This window comes from Schistocerca piceifrons, chromosome X (genome assembly GCF_021461385.2).
Source record: "Schistocerca piceifrons isolate TAMUIC-IGC-003096 chromosome X, iqSchPice1.1, whole genome shotgun sequence".
Lineage (NCBI taxonomy): Eukaryota > Metazoa > Arthropoda > Insecta > Orthoptera > Acrididae > Schistocerca > Schistocerca piceifrons.
Genome location: NC_060149.1, coordinates 621223747 through 621243668, shown reverse-complemented (window position 1 = coordinate 621243668; position 19922 = coordinate 621223747).

The following is a 19922-nucleotide window of genomic DNA, read 5'->3' as shown; positions in this document are numbered from 1 at the left end:
AGTTTCAGTTATTAGGAGTATAATGTACTCTGCTGACTATTGGAACACCATGAAGTTGCCATGTGACAAATGTCAAATTGGCAACAAGAGAACTTGAATATGCAACCGCACAGATTAGGTAGGAGTAACTGCAGTGTGTTTCTCTTTCAGAAATCGCATGTGAGTGTTGGTTTTCTGCAACAAGATCGTGTTATGCCTTATCTGCGGAAGGGAAACGTCCATCAGCATGTGTCGTTATTCTAAAAGATAGGATCGATGCCTGATATAGCAGCTCGCGTTGATCGCGATACCACGACTATCCCGAACATATGTAAGCAATGGCTTCAGGAGGGCCATGCGCAACGGCACGCAGGATCTCAATGGCCTCTGCAAAAGTCACCCGGGAGGACAGACATATTGATCGTTCTGTTGTCCAGGATCGTGTATCACGTTACGTACTATGAACCAGGAAATGGGCTTGTCTGTAGTAAGACAAGCATCCATAGGGACAGCGCAATGACATCTGGTTCTCAGTTTGACGTACAGCAACATAATGATGAAGTCCATGTGGGAATTCGTCATCATAAGACGGGCTTGTTGATGTGGTGTACCATTATTTACACGATCATCTCTGCTTTCCATAGCCGTTAATTTAAATTTCTGGTGTTTTAAGGCCAGTGACTATGCCCTATTTGCGAGGTATCCGTGGCGCTTTCTGTCAAGGTTACATGAGATCTACTTATTGTTTATTTTTATTGACTTTAACTCTAGCCCCAACTATTAATGTAGAATCACAAATCCATGACTACCTAGATATCCTTAGGTTGTAGTTGCTTGCTGTCCAGAATGCGCATCTATGGCTTCATATGTATATCTGAGGTGATGTTTAGGCTTCATGAATAAAAAAGAAAAAAATTCTAATAAATTTAATCTGTTATTGTTCAGCACGTAGACATCATCAGATCGATGCAGTGCCCGACTGCCGTATCTCACTGCCTTAGTGGGTCAGTGTTACCACCCCCAACCTAGGCAAAAACATCGCCACCTTATAGACATAAGCACATCTGTTGTCTGTTAATGCTCTGCTAAGACTCTCACCCCAACAATAACAAACGCACGTGCTACTGGCAAACAAGGCATCCCTTACAGCTGAGACAGCTGCTTTTAATCTCGGGGCCAGTGACGTCATTGCCATGATGTCAGACAAGCTCTACTTCAGAATTTCAACGTGGCTTATGACTCAAACGATATAATGCGCGAATTTAAATTATGCTGATGGCTAATAATGCAGACAGTTCAATTCATGCAAATGACAATGGAAGACCCGCATGAATTTTCATTTCCGGTTGCACGCAAATTATAATATTTCGATTGCAGCGGGGTGAAAAGCGTGGAAGGGGCTAAAAACAGACAAAAAAATCAGTAGAAGTACTGTTATGTAAAAATGAAAATCGAAACAGAATGTTATCATGATGTAAATTGCACGATTCCATTTGCTCAGAGGATTACGAGACTGTAGTTGCATTTTGTTTAGGCAAAGTATTATAAAAGTTACTGACATATCTTTATCGCTGCTTTAATTACACTCACTACACACGCACTTAGTTGGCCACACGAACCGAAGTCGGTTCTTTCCCCCACTCTGTAGTCTGTTCCATTGGTCTGAGCTCCGGTGTACCAAGGCGACTCGTCACTTGCGACTTCCCTCCTACCAGTGTCTTTACCATCCCTTCATTCCCTCTTAGTACGTGTCCCAGCCATTCATTTCTTCTGCTCTTTACAACAACAGCTACGTTTTGTTCATTAAATAACTTGTGGATTTCTGTTTTCTTTTTCCTTCTTCTAAATATTTCATTTTCTGACCCCAACCCGAATGTTTCTCTTAACTTTTCATAATTTTTGTTTCCATATTCTTGCTCAGTGACCATGTTTTAGAAACATGCATTAATATCGATAGCATAATTGTCTTGTACGTGCGGAGTTTTGTTGTTCTTGTTAGTTGTTTGCTGGTGAATAGTTTGCCTGTTGAGAATGTGCATTGAGGATACTAAATGTGAAGTGAGGGTTGAAGACAGGGAATCAGAATTTTTTGCAGTGGAGAAAGGTGTCTGCGGATTTTATTCGATTCTGTATCTCCTCCTACATGTCGTTTTCCGTGCTGAGGTATTTCCCAAATATTCAAGAACCTAGTCTTCTTAAATTCCGTAACTTTTATTTCCAGTGATCCCTCGGTTTCCTCTCCACTGTTTCTTTAAGACTCTCTTTTATCACGACTGATCCTCAGACCCACTTTCTGTGCCTCCTCTGTAAGCGCTTTACTTGTTACTCTTAGAAGTTCATCTTCCTCCTACGCCATAACGATAACATCATCGACAAACGCTAATTGTTTCTCTTGACCATCTGCATTTATACCTCTTCCAATCGATAACGCTCGTTTAGGGCCTTTTCCAGTATCAAGTTATATAGGGTGGGAGAGATGGATTCTCCTGTTTGCCACCAGGCTCCACTGAAAACCATTCAGATTCCCTGCCTTCAACCCTTAGATTACTTTTAGGTTTGTCAATCGATATTCTGATTAGTTTCATCAGTGTCTACGATACCCCTGACTCGTCCATTGCCGGCAGCGGTGGCCGAGTGGTTCTACGCTCTTCAGTACGGAACCACGCTACTGCTACGGCCGCAGGTTCGAATCCTGCCTCGGGCATGGATGTATGTGATGTCTTCAGGTTAGTTAGGTTTTAGTTCTAAGTTCTAGGGGACTGATGACCTGAGATGTTAAGTCCCATAGTGCCCAGAGCCATTTCAACCATTTGAACTCGTCCATTATTCTCCAAAAAATTTCCTTGTGAATAATATCAAGCCGGCCGGTGTGGCCGTGGGGTTAAAGGCGCTTCAGTCTGGAACCGCATGACCGCTACGGTCGCAGGTTCGAATCCTGCCTCGGGCATGGATGTGTGTGATGTCCTTAGGTTAGTTAGGTTTAATTAGTTCTAAGTTCTAGGCGACTGATGACCTCAGAAGTTAAGTCGCATAGTGCTCAGAGCCATTTGAACCATTTTGAATAATATCATAGGCTTTCTTGAAACCAATAAATAGGCAGCATACCATTTTATCAAATTTCCTCATGTTATATTTTATCCGTCGTTGACATGCCTTTCCGAAACCCATCCTAGTGCTCTTGAAGTTTTTCCCCTATGTGTGTCAATAGCCTTAGTAAGAAAAAAATGGTTCAAATGGCTCTGAGCACTATGGGACTCAACATCTGTGGTCATCAGTCCCCTAGAACTTAGAACTACTTAAACCTAACTAACATAAGGACATCACACACATCCATGCCCGAGGCAGGATTCGAACCTGCGACCGTAGCAGCCGCGCGGTTCCGGACTGCGCGCCTAGAACCGCTAGACCACCGCGGCCGGCCCTTAGTAAGAGAACGCGTGCAAAGATACGCATGCACGGCATAATAATGATGTAACCCCATAGTTGTCACACTTGTTTTTTTTTCCTTTCTTGTATACTGGACACATTATCGCTTGTTGCCAATCCTTGGGTATCTTTTCATTTTTCCTGATCCGCAAAATAATTCTATACAGTGAATTTAAGAGTGCGAGTTTTGTTACCATATTTTAGCTTACCTGTGACTGCGGCTCAGCTTGGTATGTACTAAATTTTACTATTGTTGATCAGAATCATTTAATTCAAGTTCAAAGTTAAATCTCTTATTTCTAAATTGCGTAGATTCAAGTAGCTTTTGAAATGATTGTTGAGGTAGCCCAAGACTAACCTTATTTTATTGAATTTCGTAGTGCTTCAGAAACAAAGTTCACTATTAATTTTAGTCACTAAATTAACTTTCAATTTTCTGGTTTTATTAATTCTTTTGCTAAATTAAATCAGAGTGAAGCGAAATTTATTGGTTCAAATGGCTCTGAGCACTATGGGACTCAACTGCTGAGGTCATTAGTCCCCTAGAACTGAGAACTAGTTAAACCTAACTAACCTAAGGACATCACAAACATCCATGCCCGAGGCAGGATTCGAACCTGCGACCGTAGCGGTCTTGCGGTTCCAGACTGCAGTGCCTTTAACCGCACGGCCACTTCGGCCGGCGAAATTTATTACTTCTGACAAACATTCAGTTTTCACACGACACGTGTCAACCTTCAGTTGCTACGCTTTTAGTGCTAATTATATGTGCATTAATCTTTCATTTTCAGTTATTATAGTAGTTGTCCATAGGACTGGCGACCGTAATTTTCCCCAAATCTCAAATATCTAATTAACGCAAATTAATTGTTAACGTAACGACCGCACATTCACTTTCTTTATTAATTTTACCCTGTTCTCAAAATTAATTTCCACCAATTTCATTTGCAATTTTCCTTTCATTTGGATGTAACCCTTTCCTCCCTCTTTACCGACAAATTGACTTCGGTGACGATTGCTTTTCCCAAATTTCCATTAGGTGCACGCGGTTTAATTTCTCACGGTCATTAAGGTCGGTAAGTGAGGGGGATGTTACACGTGGCGACCTGGTGACAGGACAATCTTCGGATTTGAGGTTGTTCTGGACACGAATTTTGCATTGTGCAACTCTCGTAACAGTGAACTGGTTACGAACAGGTCGTTACGTCAGCGAGAATAAGTTGTGGGAGGAATTCTAATTAGAGATTTGTCATTTATATTGGAATTTTGTAAAATGAGTGAAGGCAACATTTACCAGAATTTGGTAGACTTGGGTACGGAACAATAGGTCGAACAGTGGGAAACACGCACCGCGGAACCCATTGTTCAGGGGCAGGCGGCTAGCATGAAGGACGCGACCGCCGAAAAGCAACAAAGAGCAGAAATGGAATTCCAAACTTTCGAAAATGTTTCGTAATCGGAAGTGAAAATCAAATCTGAACCCCTTGATGACGAGTACGGGGGGTACAATTAAAGAGGAAGCCGCTACGCAAGTAAAACCGGTAGTTTGCGGGAATTTAACTGATTTATTGAACGTTTTGATTAACGAAATCAAGAGCCAATCGGCAGAAATTAAAGCTCAGTCTGCCAAGCAAGAAGCTCAGTCTGAAAAAATTAACAGGAAGCTAGACAATCAGAACAAAGCTATTAATGTTGTTAACAACAATGTTGGAGTTGTTAACATAAAAGTTGATAAAATCAAAGAAGAGATTGTTGTAATTAATACCGAAATGGGTAATCTTAAACAGGAAATGATAGGATTTCAGGCGGAAACTGCGGGCATAAATACTCGTTTTGATTCCGAAATTAGCAGAATCGAGAAAAGTGTGGGAGAAGCAGGTGACGGAACAAATTCAATTAGTGAAAAAAGAGGATCAACAGAAGGTGGAAACTTAAAAGGCTTTAGTGTCCGAAGTAGACACTAAAGTGAGGAAGCAGGCTAATACCTGCGAAGAGAAAAAGAGGAAAGTGGAAACGCTTGCGACAACCACATGCCAAGTAATTACGAGAGTGTCGGAATTAGAAAAGAAACTCGATGAAAAACAGAGCTATGTGCCAATCTGTGCACATAGTCCGGAATTGTTCACGAAAGACGAGCGGTTCGACCCCTTGAAAAAAGGGCGGAATACACGCGACGGATTTCATTAAAAATTGTGAAAGAGTTTTACCCAGATCATGGACTAATGAGAGAAAAATTAATGCAGTTACTGACGTGTTAGCTGGAGATGCCAAGCGTTGGGGCTTACATCTCAACATCGCGAATCTGACTTTCGACGAGTTTAAAAATTTGTTTCTGGCTGAATACTGGTCAAAGCAAAAACAACAAAGTGTCTGGCGCGAATTCGCGTGGCTCGATGAAGGAGTTTTGTGAGGGCTGGATCCGCAAGTTGGAATATTTGCGTGATCGCCGCACGGAATCCGAAATAGTCTGGGAACTCTACAAGAAGCTTCCAGATGATGCAAAACGCTACGTAGGAAGCAATTACAAGACAATCAATAATTTTCTGGAAACAGTTGAGGACGAGGACAATTGGCGCAATAATCGCGACAGTGGTAGAGGCCGTGGTAACTACAACGGGTACCACAACAACCACAACAACGATAACCATGGTAATAATTCGTACCGCAACCATGGCAGCAATAACAATAATGGTTCGGACCGTAATAACAAGCGGTACAATGCAAATAATAACAGGAATGACGGAAACCAGTATCATACTAACGTGATACGGGCTTCACAGAATAGTAATAACGCCAGAGGGTGTGATAAGCCGCCTCCGCAGCATCCGGGGAGCAGATCTGCTGGGATGAGACAGGGAAACCATTAGCCGCGCCGGTGACGGGCCGACTGGGCGTGGAGAAATTTTGGCGGCCCAAGAACAGGAGAAAACCCAGGTGTTGTATGGAATAATCAACGGCGGGAGAGTGTGCCAGTGTTAGGAGAAAGGAGTGCGCCCACAAGTAGTAGATCAGCTGTAGACATGGCAGTAGAAAATACATTCACTGTCAGGGAGAACAATTTAAGTAGTGTTCCGGAGATCGATTATAAAATGGCAGCTGTAACACCCACAGCGGAACTGGAGATTGAGTTTAAGAATGATTCGCAATTGTTGAGAGAAGATCAGATGTCGGATAACACGTCCGTCATCGAGCGAGGGGATGCAGAGAGGGATGAGGTCTGGTTAAGGTAGTTCGGTCGCTTATACGATAAACTAAGAGATTATAGGGGCCTGTACGGGAGAAGTGTTTATGGGAAGCGCGGGCAGGATTTGCCGCGTCTCGTCCCGCAGGAAGGTAGTGTTTGTGAAGTGATGGAAAGTTCTGGCCCTAACCGGCAGACTTTACAAGAAATAGTTGATGTTAATGGGGAGCACGAGCAAGATTCGTCGTGTTTCGTCCCGCAGGAGTTGGATGTTGAAGTAGTAACGGAAAATTCTGGCCCTAACCGGCAGATCTTACCGAAAGTTATAGTGGTAGAAGTAGCCGACCCATCCGACGCAAAACTCCAGTTTAAACATTGCGAGAGCATTAAGGAGAAAGATTACGTGAATTTTAGTGATAGCCGGACACGATTGGTAGAAAAGCACGTTGATTACGGCGTGTATGAGGTTAGAGCTGACGTTATACGGTCAGACGGTAGAAGTGTGGGTTGTGCAGATCCAGAGGAAGTAATTGCAGACACTACTGGGCACATTCCTCCAGGTAGATTAGCAGATGAGATCAATCTGACCAAAGATCAATCAACGAAGGTGACAATTAGTGAATTGATAGCAAAGCAAAACTCACTAGTTGACGAGCTACAGGAAAAGGTTTCGTTATTGGAGGCGAAGCAACGGACTAAGCCTCAGGACAAAAGTGTTGAAATTAAAACTGTATGTGAACAGAGGCTGAAAAAGCCGCCAGATAAGCCGGATTTAGGATCAAAGCCGGATGGTTTTTTCTGGAATGACCTGGATATAGACGAGGATTTATTGTGGGAAAATAAAGAAACAGTCGAGGACAAGTGTAGACAGATAGTAGTGTCTGTTAATATGCTCGATCTACAACTAAACGTGTTGACTGACACCGGTGCAGGATTGAGTGCTGTATCTGGGAAAATATTTCAGTTACTGAAAGACAGACCTGGTATCGCAGTTATGCCAGAAACAGGGGTAAAAATTATCGGTGCTACTGGGAAGGCCAGTAAACCGGTCACAAAACAGGTTACTGTCAACTTCGAGATATGTGGGGCACGATTTGAACAAGATGTAATGTCTCTTGCAGCGGTCTCTCCGCCATATTTTCAGAACTTTTATAAATTATATATAACTCAGTACATATCTCGAAATATCTCTTCTTATCTCACCGATTATCAATGCAAAGTAGTTTCAAGCCCTATTATTCCTTGGAGCGTCCATTTACTCCATGGAATAGCTTCTCTGCTATCTATGTTTTCTCTTATGAAAAGAATAGGGACTTCTTGCCGATGAGTCGTGAAAGGAGGATGTATATGTATGTATTGTTTGGCTAGTCGCCATCTTGATGAGATTCTGTATGAGAAGGAATTTAATACATGAGCTAAACTAAAGTAAGTGTGTTCGCGTATTATTTAACTGTTTATTATTGACAGTGTCTGCTTACTACGCTGTGTTGCACGGGATCAGTGGGGAACGTCTGATTTACACTGGACGAACCTGCCGTTTTGTATGCTCAAGATATCCAGTTACTTCAAATAAATAGGCTAACACGGTCTTCCCCATGTGATCACCGAAAGTTAATAATCATTAAAAATGTTTCCAGGAGATCGACTGACAATTTTCGTCGCACCGAGACTTCTAAATTGCTTCACTGCCTTATGGGGTTTAAGTTAAGCTCAATTTAATCAGGATAGAACAGTATTGAACTGTGTGAATGTGATAAGCCTGCTTTGTCAATGAAAATTCCCTTAATATACGCATGTTTTTACTATCCTGATCAGTGAAGCTAAATCAGGCCGGTGTGAGAGAGGTTTTTTTAAAATTTTAAAGAAATATTAAATTTGGCTTCACTGTGACAGGACACATTTTTTAACATTACTTAAACATTGTGTGAATTTTATGTTGCATGTGCACGAGATAAAAGAAGACGAGGCCTGTTCCAGAAGTCACAATTTCGCCACAACCTACGAGAACGTCGTTCAGGCCAGACAATATACAATTAAATCTTTGTAGATAGAAATTTAGAATAACTATTTAAATATCTATCGGTTTGAATCAGATTCATTAAGTGAATGTTGAGTTGAACTTTAGACAGGAAGTGTTTATTATAAGTGAGTATTATGCAAAATTTTGGTCAGTGACATTATTAACTCAGATGCGAGTGACTTTATATATTTGTTGTTCGGTATATTAATGGTTCTTACTAGGGCGGCTTATAAAATGGCAATGCAACAGCAGAGCGAATCACAACAGCCCTCATCTGTTTCTGAGGTTAGTGAAACATTAGACGCTAGCTTAACTGAAGTAGTGCCTAGCGGCAGCATTAGTCAGGCCCCACAACAAAGCTTTAAGTGTTTCGGTGTCATCTGAGCAGGACGAAATAAGCCCATTGACTGTAATCATGCAGCAGTTAACTCTGTTAGCCGAAAGTGTAACAGACTTAACTAAAGCGCAAATAGAGACTAAAAGGGAATTGAATGAACAATTAGCAGCCAATCAAGTGAAAGTCCAGGAGCAATTAGAAGCTAATCAAGCGGAATTAAATAACAAATTAGTAGAGAGTTTTCAGAAACTTGATGATAAATAAAACTGCGGAAGAATTGAAAATTCAGAATGGAAAGACAGAATTAAAATTATCTGCTCAAATTGAGCAAGTCACTCAGCAGTGTAATGAAAATGCGAAGAAGTTACGCCTAGAGCTAACTGAGTATGTTGCTACTACGCTTGATACTATTAAAGAGCAGGTCGAGACAACCCCACAAATAGTTCAAGCACAAGAACACATGCAATGTTCTATGGCGGTAATTCCGGTATTAGTTGAAGTTCAAGATGAATTAAAGCAACAAGTAAATGAGATGTCAGCAGATATGCAGGATTTGAGGCAATCACAAGACAAGATCCCGAAGGACATCCAAAATTTGGATAAATCCAAAAATGACATAAAGGAGAGACAAGACGAAGTTGATCATATGCTAAACATTCTCGCGGGAAAATTCTCGCGGTTAAGTTTAGAAAAGCAAAGCATTTGTTCAGACAATATTGAACATACGGTCAGAGCAGCTATACAATCTATGACCGAAAGTTCTGAAGAAAATTTATTTAATAAAGGTTTTCGAGAAGCCAAAGAGCAACTAGGCGAAGAACTTAAACAATGGAAAGAAAACATTGAGAGATCTTTAAATCTATCTCGAGAAGATTTGTGTTCCACCCAAGGAAATAAACCCATAACAAGATCTATCAATGAAGCTACATTATTTACCCGACCAAGTACAGACAAGGACATTAATGCACACGTTCGTTTTTGCAATCAACATCAATCACAACACTATGACTGTAATTGTAAAAGCAATACTGAGGAGAAAATGTTGAAACAACGTCAATTCCAGATCTGCAACCCAGACAAGAAAAATGTTCATCCCGTAGTGTTTATAAGAAGTTTTAGGGGAGTATTGCCAAAAATTTGGAGTGAGTGGCAAAAGGTTAGTTTCGTGACCGGTTATATTCAGGGGTCAGGAGCTATATGGGCATCTGATATGATATCAACTTGAGACACATATGAAGATTTTGAACGAGCATTTTTATCCAAATACTGGTCTGAAGGAGTACAAGAACGTTTAAGGCAGGAGGTATTATACCCGGAACCTTTTTCCTTTTCACGTGGGTCTTTAAAGAAATACTTTGAGAAATATATAAACAAATCGCGGTATTGGGATAAGCCTCTGCCTCTACAAGACGTGATTGGCATATTAAAATCTCGACTTCCGGCCAGCATCAGAAATAGAATGCTGTATATTAATGAGCATGACCTTGATTCTTTCATGACTACGCTTGACACTATAAATATGATCGAGGAAGATGAACATCGGCCAAGACAACCGGTTATGCAGAGGAGAGTGATTGAGGCGCCAAACGCAAACTGGAACGGAAACGGATTTAATAATTATTGTACTAGGAATAGTCTGAGATTCAACGGAAACAATTACAACGGAAATGGAAATTTCAATAACAGTGCTGCGAGGGGCAGATTCAGAGACAATCGAACAGGTCGCAGATACAACCCAATGTTTGGAAATGCAACAGATTATCAGAAACAGCAGTCTTCAAATAATAATAATGCGTACAGAAATTCTGACCCTAGCTTTGAAGCAAATAACACAACCAGTCATCAACAACAACCAGTCATAACAGAAGTAGTAGATGATTCAAGAGGAAATAATAATCGACATTTAAACTGAAGAGGGCCGCTTTATGCTCCGTAAAGTCGGCCGGGGAATACAAAAGGGGCAAACCTGTTTTAAACGAAATTAATTCCGTGGCAATGTTGAGATATAATGAAGGCGAATTAATGACAGATGAATTGACGAGAGACTTAGAGGCCTGTGTAGTCGAAGATAAAAGGGTTCCTGTGTCAGAGATCATCACAGAAGTGGGAGGAATTTTAACCAATGTTGTATGGGACACAGCTTCATCTACAGACGTAGTATCCGGAACTTTGTCTCGCAGAATTAGTAAAATTAAGAAAATCCCTGTCCTACCAGTACAAAATTGCCGAGTTATAGGTGCAGTGGGAGCAAAATCCCGGAACGTCAAGATACAAACGCTTATAGAGATAAAATTGGGAAATGTAGCTAAACAATGCACATTCCTTGTAGTGGAAAAGTTGTTAGTATATTGTATTCTTGGCATTGGAACTTTGCAAGCCTGTAATTGCAAGTTGGACTTGGTAGAAGGAAAGGTGCATATTAAAATCGAAGATCAATTTGTTACACTGATCTTACTGAGAAAGGAGGCGGTGTATGAGCGATATTTCCGTGGTGCTGCTGTGCAGTTGATGTGTGCTGAAAATAATAATATGTGCCGACTACCGATCAAGTCAATTCACGAAGAGGATTTCAGACAAACAGTCGAACAGAAGATTGCTGAGTCAGATTGCCTAACGGATAGTAAGACGGAACAATTATTCAATATATTAACTGAATATGAGTCAGTTTTCGATGAAAAGTCCGGAATTATTAGTGGATATGTTTGTACATTACAGATTAAGCCCCATAAGACATTTTGCCGCGCACACTATCCCAGTTCAGGAAGAGATACAAAAAATGTTAAACTGGAATCTTATTGAACCGTCGAACAGCCTATATTGTTCTCCGTTGCTTGTTGTACCAAAGCCAGGAGGAAAAGTTCGATTGGTATTAGATGCAAGGGAAATTAACAAAATTATAGTACCTGTGCGCACACATCCGGAGAACATCGATGAGTTAATACAGAAACTTCAAGATGTATCCTATTTAACCAGTATTGATTTGAGAAGTTCGTTCTGGCAAGTCCAGTTAGACAAGGACTCAAGAAAATATACTGCTTTTATATATGGAGGGAGAAGCTATCAGTTCAAGGTCGTTCCGTTTGGCCTCAATATCAGCTCTGGAGTTTTTATTTCTGCGTTGGACTATGCCCTAGGACCAGAACTACGTAGTCGAATAACAGTTTTTGTGGACCATCTATTAATTGCCTCTAAAACTTGGGAGGAACATGTACAACTTATTAGGAGGATTTTTGCTATGTTCAAACAAACTGGTATAACGGCAAATATAAAAAAATTCCAATTTTCTCTACAGAGAATTAAATTCTTAGGACATATGATTAATGCAAAAGGCGTTCTTCCAACAGAAGCGAAGATTAGTGCGATAAAAAATTTTCCAACTCCAAGAAACAGAAGGCAACTGAAAGGCTTTATAGGCTTGGCTTCATTTTTTCGTCGATTTATTAAAACTCAAGCAATGAACTCTGAAGCACTAAACCGGTTCATGAGGAAAGATGTACCATGGCAATGGTCTAATGATTGTGAAAAGGCTTTTTGTGAAATTAAGGATCAACTGATAAATGCTCCGTTATTATACCACCCTGATATGAATGTCGGATTCTGTTTAGCCACTGATTCATCAGATGTCGGATTAGGATCTTGTTTATTTCAAATTAATTACATCGATGGTGTAAAAACCTTTTGCCCAATTGCATTTGCTAGCAGAGTTTTATCTACCTGTGAAAGAGCATATACCACTACGGAATTGGAAGCTTTAGCAGTTATTTGGTGTTTGAAATGGTTTAATTATTATGTATGTGGCTCAAGGATAGACGTTTATTGTGACCACCAGTCACTAGCCTTTTTACAAACTTGTAAGTTGCTGCATCCTCGCTTGTCAAGGTGGACGCTGGCGCTGCAAGAATATCAGTTTCAAATTATTCATGTAGTCGGAAAAGAAAATATTATAGCTGACGCGTTGTCAAGATCTCCAGAAGGAATAACACCTGAACTGGATGTAAATAATAAGGCAGAATTTCCAGTGCTTCTTCTTCAAGAAAATAATTACAAGTTATATTATATTCATTTATGTAAGACAATGGCTCAACTTCAGAAGAAGGATCGACGATGGAAAGCTATAATACGACAATTCAATCAACAAAATCCTATGGTCAATTTGGAATACTACCGGCTTGTGAATAATATTTTATTTTTTAAATCTGGGAAGGCTGAGAATCCAAAGTGGTGTGTCTGCATACCCGAAGAATATGAAGAACGATTAATTTGGTTTACACATTTGACCTGGGGTCATGTTGGTGTTGTAAAGTGTGCTAATAAGTTTAGATATTATTGTTACTTCCCAAATATAAGGCGAAAAGTGTACAAAGTCATACAGAAATGTATTCTCTGTCAAAAGGCTAAGCCGGACAACAAGGGAAATAAAATTGCGCTTCACTCAATAATACCTGAAGCACCAAGATCACTTATATCATGTGATATTTGTGGACCACTTCCTAGAGCCAGAGGTGGTATTAAGTACATTATTGGATTCTGTGATGTGCTTACAAAATATGTTAAACTATATCCTACAAAATCAGCAACTGCAAGAGCTGCCGCAGTAAAGTTTGTAAATGACTACATTCCTCATGCAGGGATTGCAAAATCCATAATCTCCGACAATGCGAAGATATTTACTGGATATTTATGGAGAAAATTAGTATCACAACTAGGAATAAAACAGACATTTACATCTTGCTATCATCCACAAGGGAATTTAATTGAACGGGTTTTTTGAGAACTAAACAGATTCATGAGAACGTACTGTCATGATAAACAAACTACCTGGATAAACTATTTGACGGAGTTTGAGCAGATTTATAATAATTTACCTCATAGTTCTACAAACTTTACCCCGAATGAACTAATGTTCAGAGATAACGAAAGAAACTTTTGGGTAGATAACTTGCCTAAACTCGAGGACACCAAAATGTCATGGGTAGAAAAAATTCGCAATGCTCTCATTAATATTACGGAGAAAGCAAGACAGCGAAAGGAAATCCATGACAGAAACATCAAACGGATTCAGACTTTCAAAATCGGACAAAAAATTCTTTTAAGAAGACACATCAAGTCATCAAGGTTGAAGAAGACCATCAGAAAATTGAATCTAATTTATACAGGTCCATATATAATAGTTGATATACCGAATCCTGGTGCGTATTTATTAGCATATCCGGATTCTGGAAGAATAAAAGGATTATTTCCCCATGTAGACCTAAAGAGGTACTTTTAAGGAAAGTGTTTCAAATTAAATGAAAAGTCTGTATGAAGTGCGAAGGACAGTATGCCTCAGCTACTGTGATAGGTTAAATGACAGCATGCCAAGCATCTGTGATAGTTTAATGAACAGTAAGCGATTGCTTCTGTGATAGTATAGGAATATTTAGAAAAGTAAGTGGAACTGTAGCTATTGCTGCTGTGAAGACTTACGGATTATCTGTCTACACGATGATCACCAAAGAAGCTAGTGCGTGTGAAATAATATACATTCAGGGAGTGTTAATCTCCAGTGGGAATAAGTTTACTGAAACTATACGATCGAATACGGAGCTTGCGTGTGAAGTTAGTGTTTGTAAACTGACAGTTCACAGGAGAACAAATGAACCGCGTTAGGAAATTAGAATCGATTGCTACTGTCCACAGATATAAAGACTCGCTGGTTTTTTTTTTTTTTTTTTTTTTTTTTGGCGCGAGCTAAATTCTATTCAAGAAAATTTAATTAACCAGCTTAGTGTGTGTTTATAAAATTAGAGTTAATAAGAAAGTTCTTCATTGAATTTGTAATAATGTGTCATTTACCAGTTGGATTTGTTTATTGTTATATTGCATTCACATATGTTCATGAGAAAATGCGTCATTCGGAATATAGAAAAAAAATTTGATTGTCAATAAATACTAATTAAGATTAATTTCAGCTGGAGTGGTCATGCAGCAAGACTTAATTAAACGTTCTCTTTCAGCAAAATTTCATTTTAATCATGTATGAGTAAGATATAATTTTATTTGGAAATTGTCTCAAATAATAAAGTTTTTAATATTCTGACATGCTATCCACATTCGTACTTGAAACCAAATTAGGAAAGATTCAGATCTACTTCCACCTGGAAAAGCAAAAAAAAAAAAAAAAAAAAAAAAAAAATTAAAACCAGGATTAGAACCTTTCGGATTACTCAAGAAGATGGATGAAATTACCCATGTTTTCAAAATTGTTTTCCGATCTGGAGTTGTGATATTGTACAACTACAGTATCGATTAAAACACCTAGGTGTGGAAAGTATAATACGAATGGATTTTCCCATTCCTCAGATGGAAGATTGGATGGATCAGGTCCATATTTGAGTTCAAAATGAATCTGGAGAAATTCGACTAACCCTTCTCTTCCAGGAATCTTTAATAGTTGACCATTCCTTAGACGAATTTCGATTGTTTCATGCCACAATCCTGAATACCTGTTCCTGAGGTTCCTTCTGGTCTCTCAAATCCGTTACGCCTCCTGTCCGGTACGCCATTGCGACGCCTGTCCTCCGTGCCGTGTCCCATGTTCCTGTTCGATCAGTTTCACCGCAGTTCAGCAGGACATCGATGAAGAAAATTTTTCAGAAGATTGTAAAAAATTTTCATGTGTAAAGATTTTTTTTGGCTATGAGGCAGATTTTATCTTTCCTATGAATTCTAGAATATCTCTCACATTTCTAAATTATTCTGTCTTTCCTATCATCTGTGATACCTAGTTGGGGTCTAAGCCTCCAGGTTTTCCGGGGTTTCCCTGTGAAGGCCAGTTCCTGAATAGGTAGACCAGATTAACAACTATATAAGTCCATCTTCCCTGGTTGTGTACGTGGGATGCGGGTATGCCCCAGTAGTCGTGAAAGCAACAACTAGGTATCTAGGTAACAAAGATAGCAAATCTCTTTCAATTCTTGTAAACAAGAAAAAATCTTACTAACTTCTTAAAATTTATAGGAACGTATGTTCCACAAATTCTAACGAGTTAGCTAAGCCAATAGTTAGCTCGCAAAGTGGATACATATCAACTTTGCTCGCTGCGAGGGGCGATGTAATGTCTCTTGCAGCGGTCTCTCCGCCATATTTTCAGAAATTTTATAAATTATATATAACTCAGTACATATCTCGAAATATCTCTTCTTATCTTACCGATTATCAATGCAAAGTAGTTTCAAGCCCAATTATTCCTTGGAGCGTCCATTTACTCCATGGAATAGCTTCTCTGTTATCTATGTTTTCTCTTATGAAAAGAATAGGGACTTCTTGCCGTTGAGTCGTGAAAGGAGGATGTATATGTATGTATTGTTGGGCTAGTCGCCATCTTGATGAGATTCTGTATGAGAAGGAATTTAATACATGAGCTAAACTAAAGTAAGTGTGTTCGCGTATTATTTAACTGTTTATTATTGACAGAGTCTGCTTACTACGCTGTGTTGCACGGGATCAGTGGGGAACGTCTGATTTACACTGGACGAACCTGCCGTTTTGTATGCTCAAGATATCCAGTTACTTCAAATAAATAGGCTAACACGGTCTTACCAGCAGATCTCCGGTCTTCCCCATGTGATCACCGAAAGTTAATAATTATTACAAATGTTTCCAGGAGATCGATTGACAATTTTCGTCGCACCGAGACTTCTAAATTGCTTCACTGCCTTATGGAATTTAAGTCAAGCTCAATTTAATCAGGATAGAACAGTATGGAACTGTGTGAATGTGATAAGCCTCCTTTGTCAATGAAAATTCCCTTAATATACGCATGTTTTTACTATCCTGATCAGTGAAGCTAAATTAGGCCGGTGTGAGAGAGGTTTTAAATTTTAAAGAAATATTAAAAAGAGTTTGTCGTCGTGCCAGACTTAACTATTTGTATATATATGCATTTATTTCGATGTATAATTGGTTTGTTGTGTAAAGATTATTTGTATTTTTACGCTGGGTCTGGCCTAGGGAAACTATGCTATCGAACCACTACATCGATAGGCCGTGTGGAGAACCAAAGTGTTTAGGATCTTTGGTAGTGTTAACTCTGCCGCCTGGAGCGCGGGTAGAGCAGAGAGAGTCTAGCTGGGGTGGTGCAGTGGAGCAGGTGTGTTGTGTGAAGCTCCCGCGAGTTGCCGCGCTTTCGGGGTTTGGCAGCATGTAATTGCGCTCGACTTGCGATGATAGTTTCTGACATGGTGTCGCGGACGGGAAGCATTAGCTGGCGCACATCAAGAGCCCGTTTCGTCTGGTGACCGTGTCGAGAAGAAGGCGCGCCAACATCCAGCTTCTGCAACAGTCACGACCGACAATGAGTGACTGTCGCCACCTCCTCCATCGACGGCTTCAGACCTTCAATCAGCCAACAAGGACGACTGGAAGCACGTAAAGTTTTAGAACTGTATGGCAGACCTCAGCTTTTCAAACTTTTAAAATTGTTGCATCACAAAATTACAGTAACTTAGCATGAACCTTTGTTGCTCATTGTCCCAATTGCATTGCCAAGCAGGGTCCCTTCCTTTTCCAAAATGAGCCCGAGTGTCGTTGAAATTCAAACGCCAGCATCATTCGATTTCCCTGCTTTAATTTCAAAGTTCAGTTAAGGTATTCATAGCTGGCTACAATCTTTAGATTGCACAAGCACAAATTAAGAGTGCGAGTTTTGTTACCGTATTTTAGCTACCTGTGACTGCAGCTCAGCTTGGTACGTACTAAATTTTACTATTGTTAATTGTTCAGAATCATTTAATTCAAGTTCAAAGTTAAATCTCTTATTTCTAAATTGCGTAGATTCAAGTAGCTTTTGAAATGATTGTTGAGGTAGTCCAAGACTAACCATATTTTACTGAATTTCGATGTGCTTCAGAAAGAAAGCTCACTATTAACTTCAGTCACTAAATTAACTTTCGATTTTCCAGTTTTATTAATTCTTTTGCTAAATTAAGTCAGAGTGTAGCGAAATTTATTACTTCTAACAAACTTTCAGTTTTCGCACTACACGTGTCAACCTCCAGTTCCCACGCTTCTACTGCTAATTATATGTGTAATAACCATTCTTTTTTCAGTTACTATAGTAATTGTCCTTAGGACTGGCGACCGTAATTTCCCCCAAATCTCAAATATCTAATTACCGCTAGTTAATTGTTAATGTAACGGCCGTACATTTACTTTCTTTATTAACTTTACCTCTTTTCAAAATTAATTTCCACCAGTTTCATTTGCATTTTTCCTTTCATTTAGATGTAACCCTTTCCTCCCTCTTTACCGACAAATTAACTTCGGTGACGATTGCTTTTCCCAAATTTCCATTAGGTACATGCGGTTTAATTTTTCACTGTCATTAAGGTCGATAAGTGAGGGGGAGGTTACACGTGGCGACCTGGTGACAGGACAATCTTCAGATTTGAGGTTGTTCTGGACACGAATATTGCATTGTGCAAATCTCGTAACAAAGTACTGGTTACGAAATGGTCGATACGTCAGCGAGAATATTAGTGTGAGGAATCCCAATTAGATTTGAGATTTGGCATTTATATTGAAAATTATTAAAATGAGTGAAGGCAACAGTTGCCAAAATTTGGTAGACTTGGATACGGAACAATCGGTCGAACAGTGGGAAACGCGCACCACGGTACCCATTGTTCAGGGGCAGGCGGCTAGCATGAAAGACGCGACCGCCGAAACGCAACAAAGAGCAGAAATGGAATTCCAAACTTTAGAAAATGTTTCGGAATCGGAAGTGAAAATCAAATCTGAATCCCTTGATGACGAATACGGGGGGACAATTAAAGAGGAAGCCGCTACGGAAGTAAAACCGGTAGTTTGCGGGAATTTCACTGATTTATTGAATGTTTTGATTAACGAAATCAAGAGTCAATCGGCTGAAATTAAAGCTCTGTCTGCCAAGCAAGAAGATCAGGCTGCCAAGCAAGAAGCTCAGGCTGCCAAGCAAGAAGCTCAGATTGCCAAGCAAGAAGCTCAGTCTGAAAAAATTGAACGAAAGCTAGACAATCAGAACAAATCTATTAATGTTGTTAACAACAATGTTGGAGTTGTTAACACAAAAGTTGATAAAATCAAAGAAGATATTGTTGTGATTAATACCGAAATCGGTAATCTTAAACAGGAAATGATAGGCGTTCAGGCGGAAATTTCGAGCATAAATACTCGTTTTGATTCCGAAATTAGCAGAATCAAATGGTTCAAATGGCTCTGAGCACTATGGGACTCAACTGCTGAGGTCATTAGTCCTCTAGAACTTAGAACTAGTTAAACCTAACTAACCTAAGGACATCACAAACATCCATGCCCGAGGCAGGATTCGAACCTGCGACCGTAGCGGTCTTGCGGTTCCAGACTGCAGCGCCTTTAACCGCACGGCCATTTCGGCCGGCCTTAGCAGAATCGAGAAAAGTGTAGGAGAAGCAGTTCCTCCGATCATCGAGAATAAGGTGACGGAACAAATTCAATTAGTGAAAAATGAGGATCAAAAAATGGCTCTGAGCACTATGGGACTTCACAGCTATGGTCATCAGTCCCCTAGAACTCAGAACTACTTAAACCTAACTAACCTAAGGACAGCATACAACACCCAGCCATCACGAGGCACAGAAAATCCCCGACCCCGCCGGGAATCGAACCCGGGAACCCGGGAGTGGGAAGCGAGAACGCTACTGCACGACCACGAGATGCGAGCAAATGAGGACCAAAAGAAGGTGGAAACTTTAAAGGCTTTAGTATCCGAAGTAGTTACCAAAGTGACGAAGCTGGCTAATACCTGCGAAGAAGAAAAAAAGGGGTGTAGAAACGCTTGCGACAACCACTTGCCAAGTAATTACGAGAGTGTCGGAATCCGAAAAGAAACTTGACGAAAAACAGAGCTATGTACCCATCTGTGCACATAGTTCGAAATTGTTGACGAAAGAGGAGCGGTTCAACCCCTTGAAAAAAGGCGG